This window comes from Scyliorhinus canicula, chromosome 7 (assembly GCF_902713615.1).
Source record: "Scyliorhinus canicula chromosome 7, sScyCan1.1, whole genome shotgun sequence".
Taxonomy (NCBI): Eukaryota; Metazoa; Chordata; class Chondrichthyes; order Carcharhiniformes; family Scyliorhinidae; genus Scyliorhinus; species Scyliorhinus canicula.
The window spans coordinates 23,186,671-23,212,330 of record NC_052152.1 but is presented as its reverse complement, the minus strand read 5'-3'; the positions used below and the strand labels follow the sequence as shown (position 1 = coordinate 23,212,330).

At 47.8% G+C, this 25,660-nt stretch overlaps 1 protein-coding gene across 4 annotated transcripts in view; it reads left to right on the top strand.

The window, feature by feature from the left end:
• The window catches only part of LOC119968782 (lebercilin-like protein), a 155,846-nt gene that overhangs the window by 43,734 nt on the left and 86,452 nt on the right, over positions 1-25,660 (top strand). The window lies entirely within an intron of this gene.

Here is a 25,660-nt window from a genome sequence, read left to right as displayed (position 1 = left end):
GGTTTGAAAGCTCTCTTGGTGGAAATGGAATTGGTTTAAAATGGGTTACAAGCCATGGGCCCCAACCCCAACTAAATTACAATAATTAAAATAACTGGGTGAACTTGTATTTTGACAAGCAATCTTGCGTTTAAGTAGTGGTAGTGCTTAAATATTTAAAAGGCTCATATCTTTACAACAAGGCTCAACTTGCTTGGTGCCCACTGCCAACCTTGGTAATTGTAGGGTTACCTGGCAATCCTCCTGCCAGCTGCCATACATTTCACTGCTTTACTACATCATAGACACCGGCCCCACTCCAGAAAGTGTCTGTGGTCTCCCAGGGGTCACTAGTGAGCCTTCACAGCTCCAAATGCAGGGAGGAGCCAGCCTGTGATTGGATCTGAGCAACTTTACAGCATTTGTCAATATCAATCACTTGACCGTCCAAGTTTGGCGAGCCGCACTGAGTTTCCAAATCTGCTTGAAATCAAAATTGAAATCTCTCTGGTATGCTCTGGCAGCAATACACCACTAATCACACACCAATTCCACATGCCAATCATAATCACTGACCATCCCTATATGACACTAACCCTCTCTATCTGTGTAACCTCCCTTGAAATCGTTGCTCCTTTTAAATAGGCCTTGTGTATCTGCCCCTCTTTATCCCATCATTGATGACTTAACCTTCAGCTGCCTCGGCATTCGGCCTCTGGACCTCGCTCCCTATATCCTTCCAGCTCTTCACCTCCTTCTCTTCCTTTAAGACAACCCCACATACCCACCCCATTCCAACTGTCCTCCAAATAATTGGTTATACTCTTCTTCCCTTCTTTTGAATCAGCATCCATTTTTATTCCCTTCCATCCCCCTGAAGTGCCTTGTGATATATTTTTTGATGTTTTTTTAATTCATTCGCTGGGTGTGGGAATTACTGGCAAAGCCAGCATTTATAACTCATCCCTAAAGGTGACAGTGAGCCTCCTTTTGAACCGCCACAATCCTTGTGGTACAGGAACACCACATTACTGTTAGCAAGGGAATTTCAGGAATTTGATCCAGCATCAGTGAAGGAATAACAATGTATTTTGAAGTCGGGATGGTGTGTGACTTGTAAGGGAGCTTGTAGTTTGGTGGTGGTCCCCATTCTCCTGCTGCACTTGTTTTTCTAGGTGGTCACAGATATGGAAGGTGCCGTAAAATAACTTTGGTGAGTTGTTGCAGTGCATCTTGTCAATGGTAGGTGTTTGCTACTGTGTGTTGCTGGTGAAGGGAATAAATGTTTGCAGAATGAGTACCAATCAAGCAGGCTCCTGGATGATGTCGAGCTTTATGAGTGTTACTTGAGCTGCATTCATCCAGGCAAGTGGAGAGTATTCCATGACACTCCTAATTTATAGAGGAAGAGCACTGGGGGAGACAGGAGATGAGTTACTCGCTGCAGATTTCCCAGCATCTGACCTGCTCCTGCAAGCACAGTATTTATGTTGCTGCTGTGATTAATGTTGAAACTTAGGATAGTGATGCTGGGGGATTTTGCAATGGTATTGCCATTAAATGGCACAGGGAGATGGTTAGATTCTCTCTAGTTGTAGAAACTATATTCAAGGAGCTACATGAAACCACAGGGGCGTTTCCCAGGGGCTGCTGGACCCAGGCGGAATCGCGACACCCCATTAAATCGGCTGCAAGGACCAAAACGGGAGTCTCACCTGGCGAGTATCCCAGTCCACTCTGCCGGCTTCGATCAGGTTCTCACCCAGAGTGGGCACGGACATGCTAATTGCCATTTACAGTCATCTTAATGTGAAGGGAGTACATACCCTCTCTACACTTGCCTCCAAGGTGCTGAAGAGGGTCTTTCAGGGGAGGTGGGGGTCGGGGTGGCTTGGGCTGTGCTGGAAGGGCTCAGCTCGAAGGTCTTTCCTGGATTGGGGGTCATGTGGCAGGTCCTCCCTCTGTAGCTTTGATAATCATTAAACTGTCTTTCAGCATGTCAAGTTGTAATTTAAAGTTTACCCTCTGATGTTTTGGAACCCTGTGATGTCTCTCCCAACATGTCAAGTTCAAAGATCTGTCAGTAAAAGGCAAAAAGTCTTCCTTTCGCGTTGGAAACCTTTAGACTCTTCCCCATCAGGTCAATATCAATAATTTATCAGAAGAAGGTGGAAGTCTTCCCTGTTTAAGGTGTTGGAAACCTTTTAAAGTGCTTTATTCACCCCATTTAATTTCATCCCCTCTAACTTTTTCAAGCCTCTAGGCATGCTTGGAAGCCTTAATGCTTTGAACTGCATTGTCTACATTCAATTTCACCATCCATTGCCTTTCACAAACCTCTTGATTGGCAGGGCCAGACTATTTCAAAGGAAGGATTAGTATTGTTTCTTCTTATAACTCTGCAGGGGTCCATTAACTCTGAAGTGCTTGAGCAGATGTTCTCTCTAACTGCAGCTTTTAAAAATAGGCTGTTTCTTCTAAAGGTTTTGCGAGAAAGAGCTGGAGCTCTGCCTGAGTGCTGTGCCACACCCTCAGCAACTTGGAAGGAAGTGTAGGAAGGGGACTTGCACCAATTTCCACCCCCGAGTCTAAGGTGCCAGGACTACCAGGGGTCCTGAAGGCAAGGACTGGGTTCTGGAGGGGTGGGGGGGGTGTTGTTTTGGCGAGCCCACAGAGGGATGTTGCTCACTTGTTAGGCGGCGAAAGCTGCAAGATTATTGTGAGATCGGGCTCTGAGGAGCGGGACCTGTCAGTGAGTTTTAGGTCCGCCCCTCAAGGTCAGCAGAAACCCGACCTTCTCAATGGTACCTGAGCAGCGCTCCCAGTGCCAACAGGAAACACTACCAATTCCCCACAGGCAGCAACAAGAGTGAATTCAAGAGAATCACGCCTCACATTTTTGTTACTGACATATAAATAATAGCAGTAGCAGGGATAAAGGATGACAATAAAGGTTTTGAAATAAATTAGTTTGCTTATTTACTTGGGAAAATGTACAACAAATGAAACATAACACTTTTCAATGTAATGTGTTGTATATAGATAAATGCCTATTAGATGTATACAATAAATAGTAAGAAGTCTTACAACACCAGGTTAAAGTCCAGCAGGTTCGTTTTGAATCACTAGCTTTCGAAGTACAGCTCCTTCCTCACGTGAATGAAGAGGTGGGTTCCACAAACAAATATAGTTAGACAAAGTCAGTGATGCAGAATGATACTTTGAATGCGAGTCTTTGCAGGTAATTAAAGAGGTGTGAACTGTCTCAAACCAGGACAGTTGGTAGGATTTTGCAAGCCCAGCCCAGATGGTGAGGGATGAATGTAACGCAACATGGATCCCAGGTCCTGGTTGAGGCCGGACTCATGTGTGCGGAACTTGGCTATCAGTTTCTGCTCGGCGATTCTGCGTTGTCACGCGTCCTGAAGGCCGCCTTGGAGAATGCTTACCTGAAGATCAGAGGCTGAATGCCCTTGACTGCTGAAGTGTTCCCCGACTGGAAGGGAACATTCCTGCCTGGCGATTGTCGCGCGATGTCCGTTCATCCGTTGTCAGATTCTGCATGGTCTCGCCAATGTACCATTCCTCAGGACATCCTTTCCTGCAGCGTATGAGGTAGACAACGTTGGCCAGGTCGCATGAGTATGTACCGCGTACCTGGTGGGTTGTGTTCTCATGTCTAATGGTGTACCCATGTCGATCATCTGGCACGTCTTGCAGAGATTGCCATGGCAGGGGTGTGTGGTGTCGCTGTCGCTGTTCTGAAGGCTGGGTAGTTTGCAGCAAACAATGGTCCATTTGAGGTTGCACGGTTGTTTGACGGCAAGTAATCGGGGTGTGGGGATGGCCTTGGCAAGATGTTCATCTTTTTTTTTTAAAGTATTTTTATTAAGGTTTTGCAGAATTTTTCAAAATAAAACAGTAGTAACCATAATAACAAAACAAACGAGAGTGAACATTAACATAGTGTAAAAAAAGAATATACAATAACAATTAAATAGACATTACCCCAGGCGACCCAGTCTTCCCACACCATCCAATGAAGCAGCAGCCCCCCCCCCCCCCCCCCACTCCCACCCACCCCCTACCACGGATTGCTGCTGCTGAGATTTTAATTTTCCCCGAGAAAGTTGACAAACGGCTGCCACCTCCGAGAGAACCCTAGCAAAGACCATCTTAAGGTGTCCCTCCACATTAATAAAATCTGTCTCCGGGCTGCTAGGGAGGCAAAGGCCAAGACGTCGGCCTCTTTTGCCCCCCGAACTCCCGGGTCTTCTGACACTTCAAAGATCGCTATCTCTGGACTCGGCACCACCTGTGTGTTAAGCACCTTGGATGTTGCCCTCGCGAACCCTTGCCAGAACTCTCTAAGCTCCGGGCATGCCCAAAACATGTGGACATGGTTTGCAGGGCTGCCCTTGCACCTCATACAACTGTCTTCTACCCCAAAAACCTTGCTCATTCTCGCTGCCACCATGTGTGCCCAGTGGACCACCTTAAATTGAATTAGACTGAGCCTGGTGCATGAGGAAGAAGAATTAACCCTGCCCAGATCCTCTGCCCACAGACCCGCTTCCAACTCCTCACCAGCTCCTCCTCCCACTTGCCCTTGAGCTCCTCCACTGGGGTTTCCTCCGCCTCCTGTAGTTCCTGGTAGATATCCGACACCTTCCCCTCCCCCACCCAGGTGCCGGAGACCACCCTGTCCTGTATCCTCAGTGGCGGCAGTGTCGGAAAGGTCACTATCTGTTTTGTCAGGAAGGCTCGTACTTGCAGATATTTAAAGGTGTTTTCTGATGGCAGATTAAATTTGCCCTCTAGCGCCTTCAAACTGGGAAAGCTTCCATCTATGAACAGATCTCCCATCCTTCTGATGCCTGCCCTCTGCCAGCTCTGGAACCCACCATCCATCCTACCCAGGACAAACCTGTGGTTGTTACATATTGGGGTCCAGACTGACTCTCCCTCCACCTTCTTGTACCTCCTCCACTGTCCCCAGATCCGCAGTGTCGCCACCACCACCGGACTTGTGGAGTAACGGGTCGGCGAGAATGGCAAAGGAGCCGTTATCAAAGCTCCCAGACTAGTACCTTTACACAACGCTGCCTCCAGCTGCTCCCACGCCCGCCACCCCTCCCCAACCCCAACCCCCGCCCCCGCCCCCCATCACACACTTCCTAATCATAGCTATATTGGCCACCCAGTAGTAGTTGGGAAAGTTCGCCAGCGCCAACCCACCCCACCCCCTGACTGCGCTCCAACAGCGATCTCCTTACTTGCGGGGTCTTATTCGCCCACACAAAGCCCGTAATGATCCTACTCCTCCGCTTAAAAAAGGCCTTAGGGATGAAGATGGGGAGGCACTGAAAGACAAACAAAAATCTGGGGAGGACAGTTATTTTCACGGGCTGGACCCTCCCTGCCAGTGACAGCGGGAGCATGTCCCACCTTTTAAAGCCCCCTTCCATTTGTTCCACCAACCGGGTCAGGTTGAGCTTGTGCAGGGCATCCCATTTCCTGGCCACCTGTATACCCAGGTAACGAAAACTTTTGTCTACCATCCTGAGCGGCAGCTCTTTCAGTCTCTCCTCCTGCCCTTTAGCCTGGATCACATACAACTCGCTCTTTCCCATGTTCAGTCTGTACCCTGAAAAACTACCAAAATCCCTCCAGATCCGCAGAACCTCAAGATGTTCGTCTGCACCGATGAAGTGTTGAAGGCTGCGAAAAAGATGTCATAGTTTCTCCGCTCCAGGGAAGTACTGGACGACGAAGGGTACTCAGTCGGTTGTGTCCTGTGTTTGTCTTCTGAGGAGATCGGTGCGTTTTGTTTGCTGAGGCACGTTGGAACTGTCAGTCGATGAGTCGAGTGCCATATCCTGTTCGTACGATGAACGGACATCACGCCACAATCGGCAGGCAGGATTGTTCCCTGCCAGTCGGGGAATACTTCAGCAGTCAAGGGCATTTAGCCTGTGAACTTCGGGCAAGCGATGTCCAAGATGGCCTTCAGGACGCGTGACAACACAGTTTCATCGAGCAGAAACTGATAGCCAAGTTCCGCACACATGAGTACGGCCTCAACCGGGACCCTGGATTCATGTCGCATTACATTCACCCCCCACCATCTGGCCTGGGCTTGTGAAATCCTACCAACTGTCCTGGCTTGAAACAATTCACACCTCTTTAACCTGTGATTATCCCTCTCTCCAGTCGCTCTGACTGGACCTGTAAAGACTTAATTACCTGCAAAGACTCGCATTCAAAGTATCATCTTGCATCATTGACTTTGTTGACGTGTTTTTACCAGTTTAGCTCAGTGGGATAGACAGCTGGTTTGTGATGCAGAACTAGGCCAGCAGTGCGGGTCCAATTCCCGTACCAGCTTACCCGAACAGGCGCCGGAATGTGGCGACTAGGGGCTTTTCACAGTAACTTCATACTTGTGACAATAAAAAAATTCTTATTTTGGAACCCATTCACCTGAGGAAGGAGCTGCGCTCCGAAAGCTAGTGATTCGAAACAAATCTGTTGGACTTTAACCTGGTGTTGGAAGACGGCTTACTGTGCTCACCCAAGCCCAATGCCAGCATCTCCACATCATGGCTACAATAAATAGGATTGATTTAGCACAGGGACATTTAGAAAGGTGTCTGGAAGAGATAATAAACTCATCTGTTTTGCTGTTCAAATGTTATGTCAAAACAATTAAATAGATGAGAAATCTGAATATTTAGCCAGGATAGTGAAGGACTAAGATTTTTTTTTAATATGCAACGGTAAGCTCATTGCTAGCTCTAAAACTTTGAAACTGGACACCGACCTAAAATGGCTGGACTTCCGGTGACGGCGGGCAGTAGGCAGCTGCACACTGGACGGCTCCCGCTCAGGAATTGAAATTTTGGGGTTTTAACGCCCGCTCCCGGGGGCATGGCGGCTAAAAAAAGCTGTAAGAAGGCACAGGGAAGAGAAATGTCCCAAAAAGTTTGGGGAAAAAAAGGCCGTGAAAAAGGGGGTTAATGAAAGTTCGCTGGTGAGTGAAAAAGTCAGCGCAGGAATTGTAAGGAAAGCAGATGCTGGGGCACCAGGGGAGGCAGCATTGCTCACAGCAGAAGAAATGACCAAGGTGACGGCTGTGGAACTTGAAAAACAGTTCACAAAGCGCATGGCAGCGATGAAGATGGGGCGGTATTGAAAGTGCTCGTGGAGGAGGTGATTGCCCCGGTGAGAGTGGCGGTATTGTGCAGTGGCAGAGGTGCGAGAGCAAGGTGAGGCACTGAAGGAAGTGGAAGAGGCATTATCATAGCACAGTGATCAACTCACCTCGATGGGGAAGGAGTTGCGGAAGGTGATAAGAGACCAAAAAGGGTCTGCGAGCCAAAATGGAGGACCTGGAAAACAGATCCAGGCAGCAGAATCTGAGGATCGTGGGTCTGCCCGAAGGGGTTGAAGGCCCGAGGCCGACGGAATATTTTGCCACGATGTTGGCCAAGCTATTAGGGGAGAGGGACGATCCCTCTCGATATGAATTGGATCGGGACTCATCAGTCATGGAGGCCTATACCAAAGGTGAGTGAGTCGCCAAGAGTAGTAACTGTATGTTTTCGTAGGTATAGCATGAAGGTCCTGTGCTGGGCAAAGCAGAAGCGGCTGATGCATTGGGCTGGGGCTGGTATACACATATACCAGGACTTTACGGTGGAGCTGGCGAGGAGGCGGGCGGCCTTCAGCCAGGTGAAGAAGGCACTGTACATCAGCAAGGTGCAGTGCGGCATAGTGTATCCAGCTAAGTTGAGGGTGACCTACAAATCCAAGGACTTTTATTTTGGGACGGTGGAAGTGGCGGAGGAGTTTGCGAAGGCAGAGGGACTGTGGCAGAATTGAGAAATGGGACTGAGAGCGGGTCGTGTAGCGATGTAGCCTCATGTAAGTTTATTTTTTCACTGCGTGGTGGTGTATGTACTAAATGACTCAATGCTGTATATTTGGACAAAGGAAAAGTTGGCACTTTCATTTGCAATGATGGTTCTTTGGGGCTTGGGTGTGTATGCAGGGTCTGTGTGCTAAAGGGGATTTCTTGGTTTTTCTAGGACCGGGCAAGGGAGAAGGAGACCCGGGCGGGGCCTCCACGCTGGCCGATTTAAGCCGGCCAGTCAATGGGAGTGAGGTGGGGGGAGAGGCTGCGGCCATCGGAGTCTGGTAGAACAGGTTTCGGTGAGTCTAGCCAGGGTGAAAAGTTGGGGGAAAGAACCTAGTTTGGGGAGAGGAGTTTACAAGAGGAAGTGGATGGGAGGAGTCAGGGAGGGTGTGTGTGTGTATGTGTGGGGGGGGGGGGGTCTACAATTTATGGATGTCATTCACGGTACTCTTTTGTGGATTGGATGGCATTGGATATTAGGAGGGGGGTTAGGAGGGGGTGGACTATATATGTTAATGATGACCAAAGGCGATTCCTGATTCCTTTTTCTTTTTTCCTCCTTGGGAGGTTTTGTTTTATTTGATGCTTATATTGTCAGGCGGGCCGTTGTGTGGGGGTTGTTGGGAGGATGGTATCGTTGTTGTTAATAAGGAGATTGACATTGTATTCGTTACCGTTTACTGTTTGTTGGTGGGGTGTACATTCTGAAGAAAATGTGAAAATGGAGAATAACATTTTTTTTAAAGACCTAAAATGGCTGAATCTATGCCTGTCCGTGACTCTCAAACAAAAAATCATCAGCAAAACTGACACTTCGTTACCTCTGAAGAACCACTAACCACCAGATGCACAGACTAAATTCAAAGAGAGTTATACAAAGACAATTTGCATTTCATAACCCAGGCTGGCTTGCAACCTTTCTTTCAATTATTTTATTAAACAATATCTTGATTAAGAGAGGGTTTCTAATATAACACCTTCACTACCATATTGCTACAACAATTACAATAGAACTCTCCTTCGGGTTATTGGCCAGGCGAAGGCAAGTGTATCTGCCTTCACCCCTGTCTGCAACTCTGCTAAATCTGAATCCCCAATAGCCACCAAAGGGCAAGGTTCCAACTCAGCCCAAAGAATTCCTGACATGGTGCTGAAGAAGAAGATCCAAATGCTCATAAGCTTAGAATAAGACCAGAACACGTGAGTATGATGCGCCAGACCCCTGGAACACCACTTGCACCTGTCATCTACTTCAGAGAAGAACCCACTCATATGTGCCCTATGAACCATCTTAAATTGACTCAGGTGCATGAGGAGGTGAAGTGACTCTGTGGAGCCTCACTCCACAAACCTCCCCTTAACCCCAAAAACACCTGACCCAGCTCTCTTCCCACTTCCTCTTGACCTCATCCAGCGCAACTAGTTCCATTGCCACTGCTGACCATAAATATCTGACATTTTCCCTTCCTCTACATAAACCACCGAAAGAACCCTATCCACTACGAGGGCAAAGGAGCCAAGGAAAAGGAAGACATCTCCTTGTATACAACGTCACGTACCTGATAATACCAAAACAGGTTAGCTCTCGGAGGCCGGTAGCTGCCTAACCACTGTTCAAAGTCAGCAAACTTCCCATCTATAAACAAATCCCCTCCTCCCTCCATGGCCCAAACACGAGTTTAGGGCCGCTGGAGCAAAATCATGATTTTCACAGATTGGGGCCAACAAAGACATAGCACCAAGCTTAAAATGTTGCCTAAACTGTCTCCATAGTCTCAAGGTGGCCACGACCAAATGATTGAGAATGAAGGGTAACCGTAACCAAGGCTCGTAAACTGGACCCTCTACATGCACTCCTCTCTATCTGCCTCCACAAGGACTCCGCACCCTGTACTACTCCGCACCCTGTACTACTCTGCACCCTGTACTACTCCGCACCCTGTACTACTCTGCACCCTGTACTACTCCGCACCCTGTACTACTCTGCACCCTGTACTACTCTGCACCCTGTACTACTCTGCACCCTGTACTACTCCGCACCCTGTACTACTCCGCACCCTGTACTACTCCGCACCCTGTACTACTCTGCACCCTGTACTACTCCGCACCCTGTACTACTCCGCACCCTGTACTACTCCGCACCCTGTACTACTCCGCACCCTGTACTACTCTGCACCCTGTACTACTCTGCACCCTGTACTACTCTGCACCCGCTCAATATTTGCCGCCCAATAATAAAATAACAGATTTGGCAAAGCCAGGCCCCCAACTGCCTATCCCTTTGCAAAAATGCCCTGCGAATCCGTGAGTTCTTGCCCACCCAAATAAAAGAAGTTATCCTTTTACTAACCTTCACAAAGATCACTTTAGGAAGGAAAACTGGACAGCACTGAAACAAAAATAGAAAGCTTGGGAGGATATTTGTTTTTACCAACTAAACCCTACCTTCTAAGGTCAGCGGGAGGTTTCCCCTCATCTTCAGATCAGCCTTCACCACATTGATCACATCCCCAAAATTTAGATTATGGAGCGAGGCCCAATCATGGGCCATCTGGATTCCCAGACAGCAGAAGCTGGGCCTGGCCAGGCTAACGGACAACCTCCCCAGATCGACTTCCCAACCCTGGAATATTCACTGGAAAGCATTCACTTTTGCCCAAATTCAATTGATACCCAGAGAAGGTGCCAAATCCCTCAAGCAGCTTCATTATCTCCTTTGCACTGGTGAGAGAGTCCCTCAGATATAACAACAAATCACCTGCACACAATGACACCCTGTGCTCCCCCCCCCCCCCCCCCATCCCTGTCCCCAGCCCCCCTCCACTTCATGGGTGACCTCAATGCTATGGCCAGAGGCTCAGTTGCTAAGGCAAACTATAGCGGGGACAGTGGGAACCCCTGTCTCGTGTCTCATGAGGTGGAAACACGTTGAACTCAACGCATTCATATGAATGCTCGCAGTGGGGCCCTATGAAAGTGCTGGATCCAAGCTATACACCCAGGCCCAAAGCCAAACCTCCCAAGGGTCGCAAATAACCCCAATCCACCCGATTAACTGCCTTTTCTACATCCACTGAAATAATCATCTCTGGCTCAGGGTGGAGAAGGGGGTAAACAACATTAAGTTGTCTCTGAATGTTGGCTGACAACTGCCTATCCTTGACACCCGTTTGCTGCTCCGATATAACTCCAAGGAGGCAGGGCTCCAAGCGCATAGCCAAGACCTTCGGTAACAACTTTGCCTCAGCTGATGCGCCAATGGTGACTGGCCTTCCCCCCCCATGCTCATAGAACACCCACCTCGAACATCGTAGTTCGCACCACCCTGTCTACTGAAAGCAGCCCAAACTCCAACGGCAACGTCTTTCTACTTGCCAGTAGGGGTGGCGTGGTGGTTGGCATCTGCCTCACGGCGCTGAGGACCCAGATTGATCCCGGCCCCGGGTCACTGTCCGTGTGAAGTTTGCACATTTTCCCCATGTCCGTGGGTCTCACCCCCACAACCCAATGATGTACAGGGTAGGTGGATTGGCCCCTGAATTGGAAAAAAAAAATTGGATACTTTAAATTTATATTAAAAAATAAATTGAAAAAAAACTTGCCAGTAGCTCTGGTGTCTGACTAACCAGGTCACTATCACCGAATACCCTACCCCCACCCCTGGCAGCAGGGACCTATCCACCACAAACAAATCGATTCTAGAATATACCTGATGCACCTGAGAGAAGAACTGGATGTATAAACCTCCACGGATCTGGTCCCCCATCTACTCCATAAAGCCAAAAGTACCTTTGCCACCCCCGAAGGCCTCATGGCCTCAGGCCTCGACCCAATCAAAGATCCAGTTAATGTCCCCTCCCAGGATCAGCTGGTGCAAGTCCAAATTGGGGATCAAAAACAGCAAAGTTTTGATAAAAGCTGTGTCACCCCAGTTTGGGGAATTTATATTGACCAACACCGGGGTACCCAACTAACGATAACACATCTCCTATTCGGAGCTCTCAAAATCTTAGCCGCCGAAAAAGCCCCTTGTATTCAACCACAATTTGGAACCGCATGGTCTGGAATATCCCCCACTCAGATACCATTACCACTAAGCCAGGGATCAACCCTGGTTCAATGAAGAGTGCAGGAGAGGGCAGCACGGTGGCGCAGTGGATAGCTCTGCTGCCTCACGGCGCCAAGGTCCCAAGTTCGATCCCGGCTCTGGGTCACTGTTGTCATGTGAGAGTACCTATAAGAAATGGGTGTTTAAGAAATGTACCTTTAAGAAATGGGTGTTTATCAGTGATGTCAGAGTGTGGGTGGAGCTGGGCTGTCTGTTAGCTTTTTACTTTTGTTTTAGGCTGTTTGCTGCAGGGTGTGTTTTAGTTTCATTTTCAGTGTTGGAGCTGAAGCCAGACAGAGCAGGTGTACTGTTGATCTCTCTGCCATGAAAAGACTATCTCTTGATTATTTGGTGAATTCAGAATTATAAATGTTCTCAGTAGTGAATGCAAACATAATGTGCTTCTGTTAAAAAGTGTTTCTTTTGTCTTCTGGATGGCGTTTGGGAAGTTATTAAGCATTATTTAGTGTTGTATTCCTTGGGGGTTGTATTTGAATTGATGGTTGCTAAAATGTTCACTGTATGTTTCAAAAATATTAATTTGAGTTCATAGAATAAACATTGTTTTGCTTTAAAAAATACTTTTCCATTTCTGCTGTACCACACCTGTAGAGTGGGCCCTGTGCTCCCCATACCACAATCTATTAAAAGTTGTGGGTCAGGTGAACTCCATGATACACTATGGGGTTCCCTAAACCCTGGCCCATAACACTGTGTGGAGTTTGCACATTCTCCCTGTGTTTGTGTGAGTTTCACCCCCACAACCCAATGATGTGCAGGGTAGGTGGATTGGCCACGCTAAATTGCCCCTTAATTGAAAAAAATTAATTGGGCACTCTAAATTTTAAAAAAAAGTTGCAGGAGAGCATGCCAGGAGCAACATCAGGCATACCTAACAATGAGGTGTCAACCTGGTGATACTGTAACACAGGATTGTGTGTGTGCCAAACAGCATAAGCAGCAAGTAATAGGCAGAGCTAACACGTCAGATCTAAGCTCTGCATTCCTGCCACACCCAACCATGAATGGTGGTCGACAATTAAACAACTCACTGGAGGAGGAAGCTCCACAAATATTCCGATCCTCAATGATGGAGGAGCCCAACTGATCTGTGCAAAAGATAAGGCTGAAGCATTTGCAACAATCTTCAGCCAGAAGTGTCAAGTGGATGATCCATCTCTTCCGGAGGTCCCCATCATTCAGATGTCAGTCTCCAGCCAATACAATACACTTCACCTGATATCAATAAGCTGCTGAAGACACTGGATACTGCAAAGGCCATGGGCCCTGACAATATTCCGGCAATATTACTGAAGACTTTTTCTCCTGAGCCTGCTGCACCCCTAGCCAAGCTGTTCCAGTGCAGCTACAACACTGGCATCTACCTGGCAATGTGGAAAATTGCCCAGGTGTGTCCTGTACACAAGAAACAGGACAAACCCAACTACAGCCCAATCAGTTTACTCTCAACATCAGCAATGTGATGGAAGAAATCCTCAATGGTGCTATCAAACGGGATTTGCTCAGTATTAACCTGTTCATGGACGTTCAGTTTGGATTCCACAAGGAACCCAAGGTCAGCTCCTGACCTCATTATAGCCTTGGTTCAAACATGCACACAAGAGCTGAATGTCTGAGGTGAGGTGAGAGTGACTGCCCTTGACATCAAGGCAGCATTTGACTGAGTGTGGCATCAAGGAGCCCTATCAAAACTGGAGTTAATGGGAATCGGGGAAAACTCTCTGCTGGTTGGAGTCATACCTGGTACAAAGGAAGATGGTTGTGGTGGTTGGAGGTCAATCATTTCAGCTCCAGGGCATCAGTTCTTGCAAGAGTTCCTCAACATAGGGTCGTGGGCCCAACCATCTTCAGCTGCTTCATCAATGACCTCCCTTCCATCATAAGAGCAGGAGTGGGGATGTTTGCGGAAGACTGCACAATGTTCAGCACCATTCACGACTCCTCAGATCATGAAGCAGTCCATGTCCAAATGCAGCAATACCTGGACAATATCCAGGCTTGGGCTGACAAGTGGCAAGTTATATTTGCGCCACACAAGTGCCAGGTGATGACCATGTCCGACTAGAGAGGATCTAACCATCGCCCCTTGACATTCAATGGCATTGCCATTGCTGAAGCTCCCACAATCAACAGCCTGGGGGTTACCATTGATCAGAAACTTAACTGGACTAGCCATGTTAATACTGTGGCTACCAGAGCAGGTCAAAGGTTAGGAATCCAATGGTGAGTAACTCACCATCTGACTCCCCAAAGCCTGTCCACCATCTCCAAGGCGTGTAATGGAATATTCTCAACTTGCCTCAGTGAGTGCAGCTCCAACAACACTCAAGAAGCTCCACACCATCCAGGACAAAGCAGTCTGCATGATCCATAAACATTCAATCCCTCCATCACTGATGAACAGTGGCAGCCATGTGTACCATCTACAAGATGCACTGGAATAACTTACCAACGTTCCTTCGGCAGCACTTTCCAAACCCATGATCACTACCATCTATCAGGACAAGAGCAACAGATACCTGGGAATCCCACCACCTGGAGGTTCCCCTCCAAGTCACTCACCACCCCCACCTGGAAATATATCACCGTTCCTTCACTCGCTGGTTCAAAATCCTGGTACTCCCCTCCTAACAGCACAGTGGGTGTACCTACACCTCAGGACTATGTCAAGAAGGCAAGCCACCACCATATTCTCAAGCACAAGTAGGGATGGGCATTAAATGCTGGCCTAACCAGCAACATACACATCCTGTAAATAAATTTGAAAGTTCTCTCTTCACTTTCGATTTTCCAAGTTGTCCATCTTGGCCCTCAGTATTTTGTTATCGGCTGCCCTCCGTACCACCTCCACCTCCAAAGATGTGATCTGGACACCTTGTCTAGACAGAGCCACCCCTACCTCTTTTAGCTCTGTGCCCTGTACCTCCACCTAAGCCAGCGCCATTCTAATCAAGGATATCGCCACCTCAATCACTTTCTCATGGTCGTCCTAGACCTCCCGGCGTAATATCTGAAGCTCCACTGCTAAGACACCTGGAAGCATTTCAGCAGCAACCTCTGCCATTTTGTTCCCGGATAGGTTCTCAAAGCTTCCAAGTTCTTTGATAATTCTTTCTTCTTTTGCTGCATGGTCCTGCATCTATCGGGTAGCCCCTTGATGTGGAACACTTATCCCATCAATACAGAAAACTTCAGCCCACATTTCCTGCAAAAGTCAGGCAAAAAGGGCTTAAGTTCTCTGGAGGGAGCCACCTCATGGGCAGCACGGTAGCATAGTGGTTAGCATCAATGCTTCACAGCTCCAGGGTCCTAGGTTCGGTTCCCGGCTGGGTCACTGTCTGTGCGGAGTCTGCACGTCCTCCCCGTGTGTGCGTGGGTTTCCTCCGGGTGCTCCGGTTCCTCCCACAGTCCAAAGATATGCGGGTTAGGTGGATTGGCCATGATAAATTGCCTGTAGTGTCCTAAAAAGTAAGGTTAAGGGGGAGTTGTTGGGTTACGGGTATAGGGTGGATACGTGAGTTTGAGTAGGGTGATCATCGGCACAACATCGAGGGCCGAAGGGCCTGTTCTGTGCTGTACTGTTCTATGTTCTATGTTCATGTGCAACTGAAAATTAAAATGAAAATTAAAATCTCTTATTGTCACAAGTAGGCTTCAAATGAAGTTACTGTGAAAAGCCCCTAGTCACCACATTCGGGCGCCTGTTCGGGGAGGCTGGTACGGAAACTGTTCCCTTACATGTCACCACCGGAAATCCCCCCTTTTAAACCTTGATGGTTGAATCAGACAACAATCTCAGGGACACAGATGAGAGATACACGTCCCTTGTCAAAGCCAGAGTGGTGAGGCGGAAGTCATGTGACATGGACCACTAGCTTGTGGCCTTGTGAAACTGCAAAGTCTCAGTCTGTTGTTTACCATTCTACAAGTAGCCTCACAGAGCAGGAGCTCTGGCCAGGCTGAACCCTTGGCCCCACCTATACTGCTTCTTCTGAAACATCTGTACCATCACCTGAAAGACTGGTTCATCTCTGCATACCTACTGCACCATGTGAAGTCAACACCACCAGAAAAGGGAATTATACAGGATGGATTTCAGTCCTCTTGACTTCCTTGAAGGAATATCTCATTGGATTTTGAAACCACTCTGGAAACCCCATGAAACAATATTTCTTCCCTCTGTGGTCTGTGCACCGTAAACCTATCTTTTCTCTTTCTTTCTCCTATCCCTCTTTTACTTTAAATATGCAAGGCAGCATGGATGTGATCCTCCTGCACTTGAGTGTGTGGCAATAAACCAACTTCATCTCAAGTTTACTGTGGGGTTATTAATAGACAATAGGATCACACCAAAACTGAGGGGCTGAGAAATATGCCACCACTTATAAAGGGGGAAATAAATCAGAATCACATTTAGTGCTGTTTAAATTAACCCCCCCTCCTATGCATCTCCCACCACAAAAAGAGCTGATGTCAAGTGTGATTCCAGTGGGAAGAAGCTGAAATTGGGTTGGGACTTGAAAAATTGGTGCCACCAATTTCTGTACCAATACTGATGTTCCAATTTAATGTCTCTGGACATTAAGGTGCCTCTCTAAGTGTGTGCAGGCATATTTGCATCTGCTGTTGAAATCCTTTTTTTTGAAAATAATTTTTATTGGAATTTTTTGAAAAATATATAGCAACAGAACAACAATAATAATAATAACAATAATAAAGGCTGCCACCTCCTAAAGAACCCTTGTACCGACCCCCTCAGGGCGAATTTGACCCTCTCCAGCTTAATGAATCCCGCCATGTCATTGATCCAGGTCTCCACGCTCGGAGGTCTCGCATCTTTCCACTGCAGCAAGATCCTCCGCCGGGCTACTAGGGACGCAAAGGCCAAAACATCAGCCTCTTTCGCCTCCTACACTCCTGGCTCCACCCCAACCCCAAATATCCTGAGTCCCCAGCCTCGCTTGACCCTGGACCCTACCACCCTCGACACCGTCCTCGCCACCCCCTGCCAGAATTCCCCCAGTGCCGGGCATGCCCAAAACATATGGGCATGGTTTGCTGTTGAAATCCTAACTAATGCATTTGATAGTTCTCAACTTAAATATTGCAACACTCTGCTGGCCAGCATCCCATTATCTGCCCTTTAGAAAGTAGAGCTCATCCAAGTCCCCTCTCCTGATGTCCTAATTCTCTCAGAGTCCTATTAACCCATCAACCAAAATATGGGTGGAATCACCCCAGAAATTGGCCAAATTTGGGAGGGTAAAGTGGCGTTTCACCCACTGACGCCAATGGTGGCCCTTTCCGTCGTATTGTGCAACACTTTGTTCCAAAAATGTAGAGGCACGGGTTTCTCGTTGTATCGCTGGCGGGTGGCCTCTGATTTGCCTGTCCCGCTGTGACCTCAGAGCTTCTGTAATCCAGGTGCCATATTTAAAGGCCACTCTTGCACAGAGCTACCACTCCTCAAAGAATAGGCCACAGCCAAGAAAAATGCTGCCCCTAAATTTAATGACTCAAGCACCTACTAGATGGCGTAGAGGCCAATCTCGATGTCCTCTACCTCTCCTCTGGACAAAGACGACCAAGTCAGGTGACAAATCCAGTACGGGAGGTGGTGATCAGTGCCAACGCCCTTCAAAAACGGACAGCCCATCCGATTTCAGGAGTGCCCTCACTGCATCTCATTACCATCCTTCTGCCAAGTTTGGCTAGTGTATCCACATCCTCCACCCTTTGCATCGGCAGATTTTATAGAAACACAGCAAGCCATGATGATGCATGACACCCTTTGGGGAGTGTTCTGGAGTCCTCTTCCAGATCCAGACGGGGCAGCACGGTAGCATGGTGGTTAGCATCAATGCTTCACAGCTCCAGGGTCCCAGGTTCGATTCCCGGCTGGGTCACTGTCTGTGTGGAGTCTGCACGTCCTCCCCGTGTGTGCGTGGGTTTTCTCCTGGTGCTCCGGTTTCCTCCCACAGTCCAAAGATGTGTGGGTTAGGTGGATTGGCCATGCTAAATTGCCCTTAGTGTCCTAAAAAATAAGGTTAATGGGGGTTGTTGGGTTACTGGTATGGGGTGGATACGTGGGCTTGAGTAGGGTGATCATTGCTCGGCACAACATTGAGGGCCGAAGGGCCTGTTCTGTGCTGTACTGTTCTAATTCTAATTCTAATTCTAATTCTAATCTTTCAAGATACATGGCTTCATTTTCAATATGCTAATCGTGTGCTCCACCAAACTCCGGGTTGCGGAATGAGTCTCATTGTACTTTCTCTCAGCCGGAGTCAGGCTACCATTTCGGCATCACCAGCCATGTCCTTTGCAGGTAGCTCTTGTCCATGAGCAGCCAACCCTGCAGCCTGTGTTTTCCCGGGAAGCTGTTAGGCATTTGAGGCCTGCTGAGGATGGATGGGTCATGGATGCTTCTAGGGTACCTTTCACAAAACTGCACGATATGTTTGTTATGGTTTCAGACCAGCTGATCATTGAGGGGATGGAAGTCTTTGCAGTTAACATACTGCTTGTTGTCAGGGAGATTTAAAAGCCACAAGAGAGCAGGTGATGGCATCCTGCAACTGTAGAAATCCGAATATCGCTGCAAATGCCAGTGTGCTGGCTTCCTGGCTTGTCTGATATCAGTTTAAGTGCATACATTTGTGTGCCGAGGCAAAAATGACATCTGTGACCCCCTACAGTGCCCATGGAGGCCATTTGGCACATCGAGTGTACACCGACCCTCAAAGAGCAACCTACCTGGCCCTTTCCCAGTAACCCCACCTAACCTGCACATCTTTGGCCACTAAGGGGCAATTTAGCATGGCAATCCCTCTAACCTGCACATGTTTAGACTGTGGAAGGAAACCGGAGCACTCGGAAGAAACCCACGCAGACTGTCGCCCGCAGCCAGAATTGAACCCAGTCCCTGAAGCTGTGAGGCAGCAGTGCTAGCCATTGTGCTATGCTCCTGGATATATTTGTGGATGGAGAGATGCGAGATCCTGCACAGAGCTCCAGTGGAACCCTGAAAGGTGGAAGGAACCACAGCCATAGAAATGTATTGCATGGTCACTTACATTGCAATTGGATACCAGCGGCAGGAGATGCTCTCTGAATCTCCATGACACTAATTCCTGCAGAAGCTGCCATTTATGTATAACCAATTCCCTTTATGCAGTCATTGACAGCACTGGTTCCCGATAATCTGCAAGTTACACACGCACCGTTTGTAGACCCCGGGTAAATTGATGCGTCTATGCATGACTTTATCTGTGATCTGGCAAGGGTGTCCTGCAGTGAAGCTGTCTGGGAACTTGCTGATTGGGAGGTAGGAACTTGTGAGCATCTATTCTATTGTTTGATAGTACAGTAAGAATACAGGTAAGGTCTGTTGTTAAAGAGTCGGCATCTGGAGTAGAAGAAGGCCCTAAGTGTTTTCAATATTCTCAACTTTTTACGGTAACTTAATTGCAGTGTTAATGTTAGCCTACTTGTGACAATAAAGATTATGATAATTATTATTATTAACTTGGACAAGTCATGGCAGGTCAGCTTGGCCATGTGGATTGCTCCTCCTGTGCTATGTGGATAACCCAGGGACACTTCCAGTGTCCAGGATGAATATGTGTGCAGGATGCCTTCAGCTGCAGTTACTGGAAATCCTGTGTATTGGAACTGGAGCAGCAGCTAGAGTCACTATGGTGCACCCGTGAGCCTGAGATTTTTGTGGATTGCACATTTAGAGAAATGGTCACACCCTAGGCGAAGTCTGCACTTGGAGAAAGAGATTGGGTGACTGCCAGGCAGAATAGAGCTAGGCAGGCAGTGCTGGAGTCCCCTGGGGCCATACCCCTCTCAAACAAAGATGGGAGCTGGAGACTGAAACAGGCAGGGCCTTGAAGATGCTTAATTTACAGTCTTCAGAGCATTTTGGCACTTTACATCTCGGTGCTTACAAAAAACATATTGGGCTGGATTCACGCCAAAATCGTGGGCGGCATGGTGGTGGCGAATCCACTTTCATGGTGAAATCGGGCCCAGCGCCAGTCCGGCAATTCTCCAGGATTGAGAATCAGCATGATTGCAGAGTACGCCGCGCAGCTGGGGGCCCATTGCCAGGGGCCCACCCAGCGATCCTCTGCTCCCGACCGGCCCAGTTCCCAACGTCGTGGAACTAACCACCTATTGCTGGTCGGGATGTTCGCGTGGCGGCTGCTGACTCAATCTGCAGCCGTCCTGGCGAGGGGATAGGACACCGGGGGGGGGGGGGGGCTTATGGACGGTCGGGGTTTAGATCCACGCGGTTAGATACACGGGGCTTATGGACGGTCGGGGTTTAGATCCACGCGGTTAGATGGCCGATCGGGGAGGTCTCATTTTTGCACCTGGCTCCGCAGTCCAAGTCCGCCATGGACCTCAGCGCGGCCGGTGGAGGCCGGTGGAGGCCGTGGCTGTGGGCATGAGCAGACTCTGCGGGGCCCCTATCTGCAGCTAAAGCTGCAAGATTTATTCCGGATCCCTGGTTGCCTCCTGCAGGGCTGTGAATTAACTCATCTTTTTTACAGGAATCTCGGGAGTAAAACTCCAGTGTTTTTACGGCGGCGTGGGGACATAGTCCCATTTTGGGAGAATCCAGCCCATTGTATTTCATTTACTTCTGCAGCAGATCGTTTGTTGAAGATTACTTGATTTCCCGATCTCACTGAAGGGCAGCAGGATGAGCTGGTATTGGAAAGGGAAACAAGTAACTGTGATGCAGTAGATGGGACTTGGCGGTGAGACACATTGTTGGGGAAGGGAAGAGTCAACTTGATTCTGCATCGACCCATCCAGCTCACAAATAGATTTTCAAGTTGGAAAATATTCCATTAATGGCATCAGCAATGACAACCTCAAAATGTAACTCCAAATGTTTTTCTTATCTACATAAAACATCAGTTGACTTCAAAAGGAATTTGTTAGGTCACTTAAGACACTTCTGATTTTCCAACAGAAAACAATCCTTTCGACTTTAGTCAATGTATGTGCCTTACCACCAGATGGCGCCAATTGACCATGTTTTTACACGTGAACCCAGCCTACCACAATTCCTCCACCAGCTCCTATGAATTATCTGCTGCTAATTCTTTGTCCATATTTTTACTAGTGAACCGCATACGATACCTTAACTCCACAGCAACGTGGGCCTCATCCTGCTTCTATTTTCTATGGAAAAGCAAGTTCTTGAGGTCGTTGGTGCTCACTTAGAGGACAAAAGTCCTCATAATGCTACATTTAAGCATTTGCAGGTTTACTAAACCATCAGGCCCGGATTTAGATACAAACCTGTAACTCATTCCCAGGTATCCTGTGTATGAAACTTCTGAACCATTCAATTCAATTCCAGAATTGAACGCACTCCCTGGGCATCCATTGTTATATGTATGAACCATCTGAAATCTTTGATTATATTCCAGCCTGTATGGTATGCATTATTACATATGTTTGTGGGCTACAGGGTGGCACTGTGGTCAGCACTGCAGCCTCACAGTTCCAGGGTCTCGAGTTCAATTCTGGCCTCGGGTGACTTTGTGGAGTTTGTACGTTCTGTCCGTGTCTGCGTGGATTTCTTCCGGGCGCTTGGGATTCCTCCCACAGTCCAAAAATGTGCAGGTTAGGTATATTGGCATTGCTAAATTGCCACTTAAGTATTCAAAAGGTTAAGTGGGGTTACTGTGTTCAGGGGATGGGATGGGGTGCGGGCCGAGATAGGGTGCTCTTTCAGAGGGTCGGTGCTTTACAAAATTATCAGGTGCTTTGCGATTGCGTTTTGAACTACGCAATGCCACTGGTGGATCTGGAATCGTAGATAAAGAGGTAGATTGAGAATCTGAACATGAACACTCCACTTCCACTCCCCCAGCAGAGTCAACTGGCAAACCTGGAAAGACAGGAATCACTTCCTGGTGAACTCCTTGAGCAGCATTACCTTCAGCCGTGTGATCTGAAACTGTTGCTGACTCTGAGACGTTCCCTGACTCCGAGTCATTATACAGACAACCCAAGATACTGGTCAACTCTGGTTTAAAATAATTCCCGGTAACCACCTCTGGTCACTGCCAACATTCCTAATGTAAACCTGACCATCCGGTTTGAATCATAGAATTTACAGTGCAGAAGGGGGCTATTCAGCCCATCGAGTCTGCACCAGCTCTTGGAAAGAGCACCCTACCCAGGCCCACACCTCCACCTTATCCCCATAACCCAGCAACCCCACCCAACACTAAGGGCAATTTTGGACACTAAGGGCAATTTAGCATGGCCAATCCACCTAACCTGCACATCTTTGGACTGTGGGAGGGAACCGGAGCACCCGGAGGAAACCCACGCAGACACGGGGAGAACGTGCAGACTCCGCACAGACAGTGACCCAAGCCGGGAATCGAACCTGGGACCCTGGAGCTATGAAGCAATTGTGCGAACCACTGTGCTACCGTGCTGAGCTGCCTGTCTTTGGCCTGGTAACCGTGTCCCTCCTTCTGCTTCTCTTGTCTCCTGCTCACGTTTGCTCTGAGATGCGGATGAAGCAGATCCAGGTGAGATTTCGGCCTCCACCTAACAACAATTCCGCTGGAGAGAGCTCGGTTGTGGATTGTGGTGTGATACGATACTGGAATCAACATCTTGAGAGCTTCGTACTCAAAATATCACCTGCCATTCTCTTCAAACCCTCCTTCAGTGTTTATACAGCTCGCTCTGCCAAACCATTCTAAGCTGGATAAACAGTACAGGATACACATGACATTACCATTCTTTTTCATGAATTCATTAAATAATTAACTTGTAAACGTATGGCCACAATCTGAAACAAGGAAATCTGGGAGACCATGAATTTCACAAATTTGATGTAGCTTCTCAATTGTCACAGGAGCTGTGATATTACTCATGATATGTGCTACCAACCATATTGAATGCAAACTAATGACAACCAAACACATATGGTTCCTGAAAGGACCTGCAAAGTCCACATGCAGTCTGGACTACAGCCTATTGAGCCACTCCCGAGGACGAAATGGTGCTGGTGTCGCCATCTTGTGGTTTGTCTGACATGCCGAACATCTCCCCGAGTTCGCTACTAAACATCCTCCTGCTTTCCTTTCCAATCAAAATACCTTTTTGAGCATATTAATGTGACACATGAGGTTTCCTTCTATCTGGTGTACTTATCAAATAATTCACCTTCCTCAATTTCCTTTCAATTTCATAAGGCCCACTAAGTCTTGTTTGTAATTGTTCACCTAAAACTGGTCATATCGCTAATACTTACTCCCCACAAACAAAACTATGAGTTTTTGATTTCTTATCTGCCACTTTTTTTCATCTCATGCTGTGACAATTTTAAATGCTTTCTAGCCAACTCACCAGTTCGATTTAACCTCTCCCTAAAGTTTGACACACAATCCCAAAATGTAGTTTCAAAACACGGACTGAGCAATTTCTCCTTAATGAATTTAAGTGGTCCTCTTACTTCATGACCAAAACTCAATTTGAACGGAATGAATTTAGTTGATTCATTAGCTGCATCCCTAATTGTAAAGAGTACAGATGGAATTCCTTAATCCTAATTCTCTGGATAATCCTGACCTGTAGGCCCTCAATATGGTCTTTAAAGTTTTGTGCTTTCTCATGCTGCCTGCTATTCTGGATGATACACGGTTGATTTAAATTGCTTTACCAGTAAGCTATCCATAACTTCCCTGAATAACCTTGACATAACATTTGATCCTTGGTTTTTAATCAGTCGGAGAATTAAGGGGTATGGAAATAAGGCAGGAAAGTTGACTTAGTGAGTGTTGGATATGCCATGATCTTACTAACTGGTGGAGCAGCTCGAAGGGTGAATGATCTGCTCCTGTTCCTATTTTTTGTGGTGTCTTGTGGAGGAGGCCCTGCACAAGAATAACAACAAGAAAACAATATTAACAACAGCAAAAAGAAAAACACACTAACCCCCAAAACCCCTTGGTTTTGCTGCTGCCTTTGGTGAATCAAGCACCGCCGTCACATTCTTCTCCATCTTCCTCCCTGCCTCTAAGCAATATGGCAGACAGAGCGACCACCAGGCTCCATCTTCCTGATGGTCTCCTCACTGCAGTATAAAAGAGAGAGATGTGAAGATCAGCATTTGTCTCCTAAAGACCACTCTTGGTCATGTCATCGCCTGTGGCTGCCTCTCAAGGCCCATTTATGCATGATGCCGAGTCCTGCCCACCACGTGGATGCCCATAGTATAGTGCGTATGATGGTTGACCAAAAATACCCCACCCACACCACATGACCATGTGACAACAGCTTTGGCCACTTGACTGCATTCTGAATTCTCATCTCATGCGCAGCCATTTTTCCTAACCTGTTCTCCCAGGCTTTGCAGTTTGCTTGTCAATATGTGCTTTTTAAAAAAAAATAATTTCTATTAAGATTTTCAAAAACATATCCAAAACAGAAAATAACAACAAGAAACAATATTAACAACAGCAAAAAGAAAAACACACTAACCCCCAAAACCAACCCCCCCCCCCCCCCCCCCCCCCCCCCCCCCCCAGTAACTACAAAAAGGAGAGATAAACACCCGGCATACCCAATAAACTCATATACACATTTCTCCCTTCCCCCGAAACAATTGGCTTTATTGGTTGGCCAATTGGAGTATGAGCTCCCTCAATGATAGCTCATTGAGGGGGCCCATATAATCACCTGTGTAGGCTTTGTGAGCCAGTCTTAAGTTGACTGGACTGCTAGCAGCACTGTTTGTAGCTGCTCCTGTAATATTGTTATTGTAAATAAATATTGGTGTGGTGACGGAACTCCTGCCTCCCATGGATTACTACAGTGGCGACGAGGTAAACTAAGAATTTTGCGGAGACCAGCTGCCGCACTCGGAGGGTAAGCCTTGTCATTTTAAAAATGCCGTTTTTTGGGAGGTTAGAGGCATTCGACCCGGCTATTGAGGACTGGTCCCAGTATGTGGAGAGAATGTGTTACTTCTTCCGGGCAAATGATATACTGACGGACGAAAGGAGACGGCTTATCCTGCTGTTGGCTTGCGGACCCTCCGCTTTCACCATTATACGTAGTCTGACTTATCCCGATGCGCCGGACACGAAAACTTTCCAAGAAGTAACGGAATTGGTGAAAGAGCACTACGACCCAAAACCACCCCTCATTTTGCGTAGGTACAGATTCTACACAGCGAAGTGGGAAGACAGGGAGTCAGTCACAAATTTCTTGACCCACCTGAGAAGGCTGGCGGAAAAATGTGAGTTCGGCCCGACGCTAAATGAAATGCTTCGGGACCGGTTAGTGTGTGTGGTATAAACGACCTCACAATACAGAAACGCCTGTTGGCGGAAACGGAACTAGACTGCAGGCAGGCGTTACAGCTCACACTGTCCCTAGAAAAGGCAGCAAGTGGGGCGCAGGAACTACAGGGCACGCTAATGGAGGTAGATACCTGTGAGAGGGACTACCACAATGGGTCCTGCTACCAGATAGCCGCTCTCAGGAAAAACCTGAGGAATTGAGGGAAAAAGGAAAACCCCAGAACTGCCCCCATGTCTGCCAGGACTAACTGGAGACAGAGGGAAGTACTGGCTGAG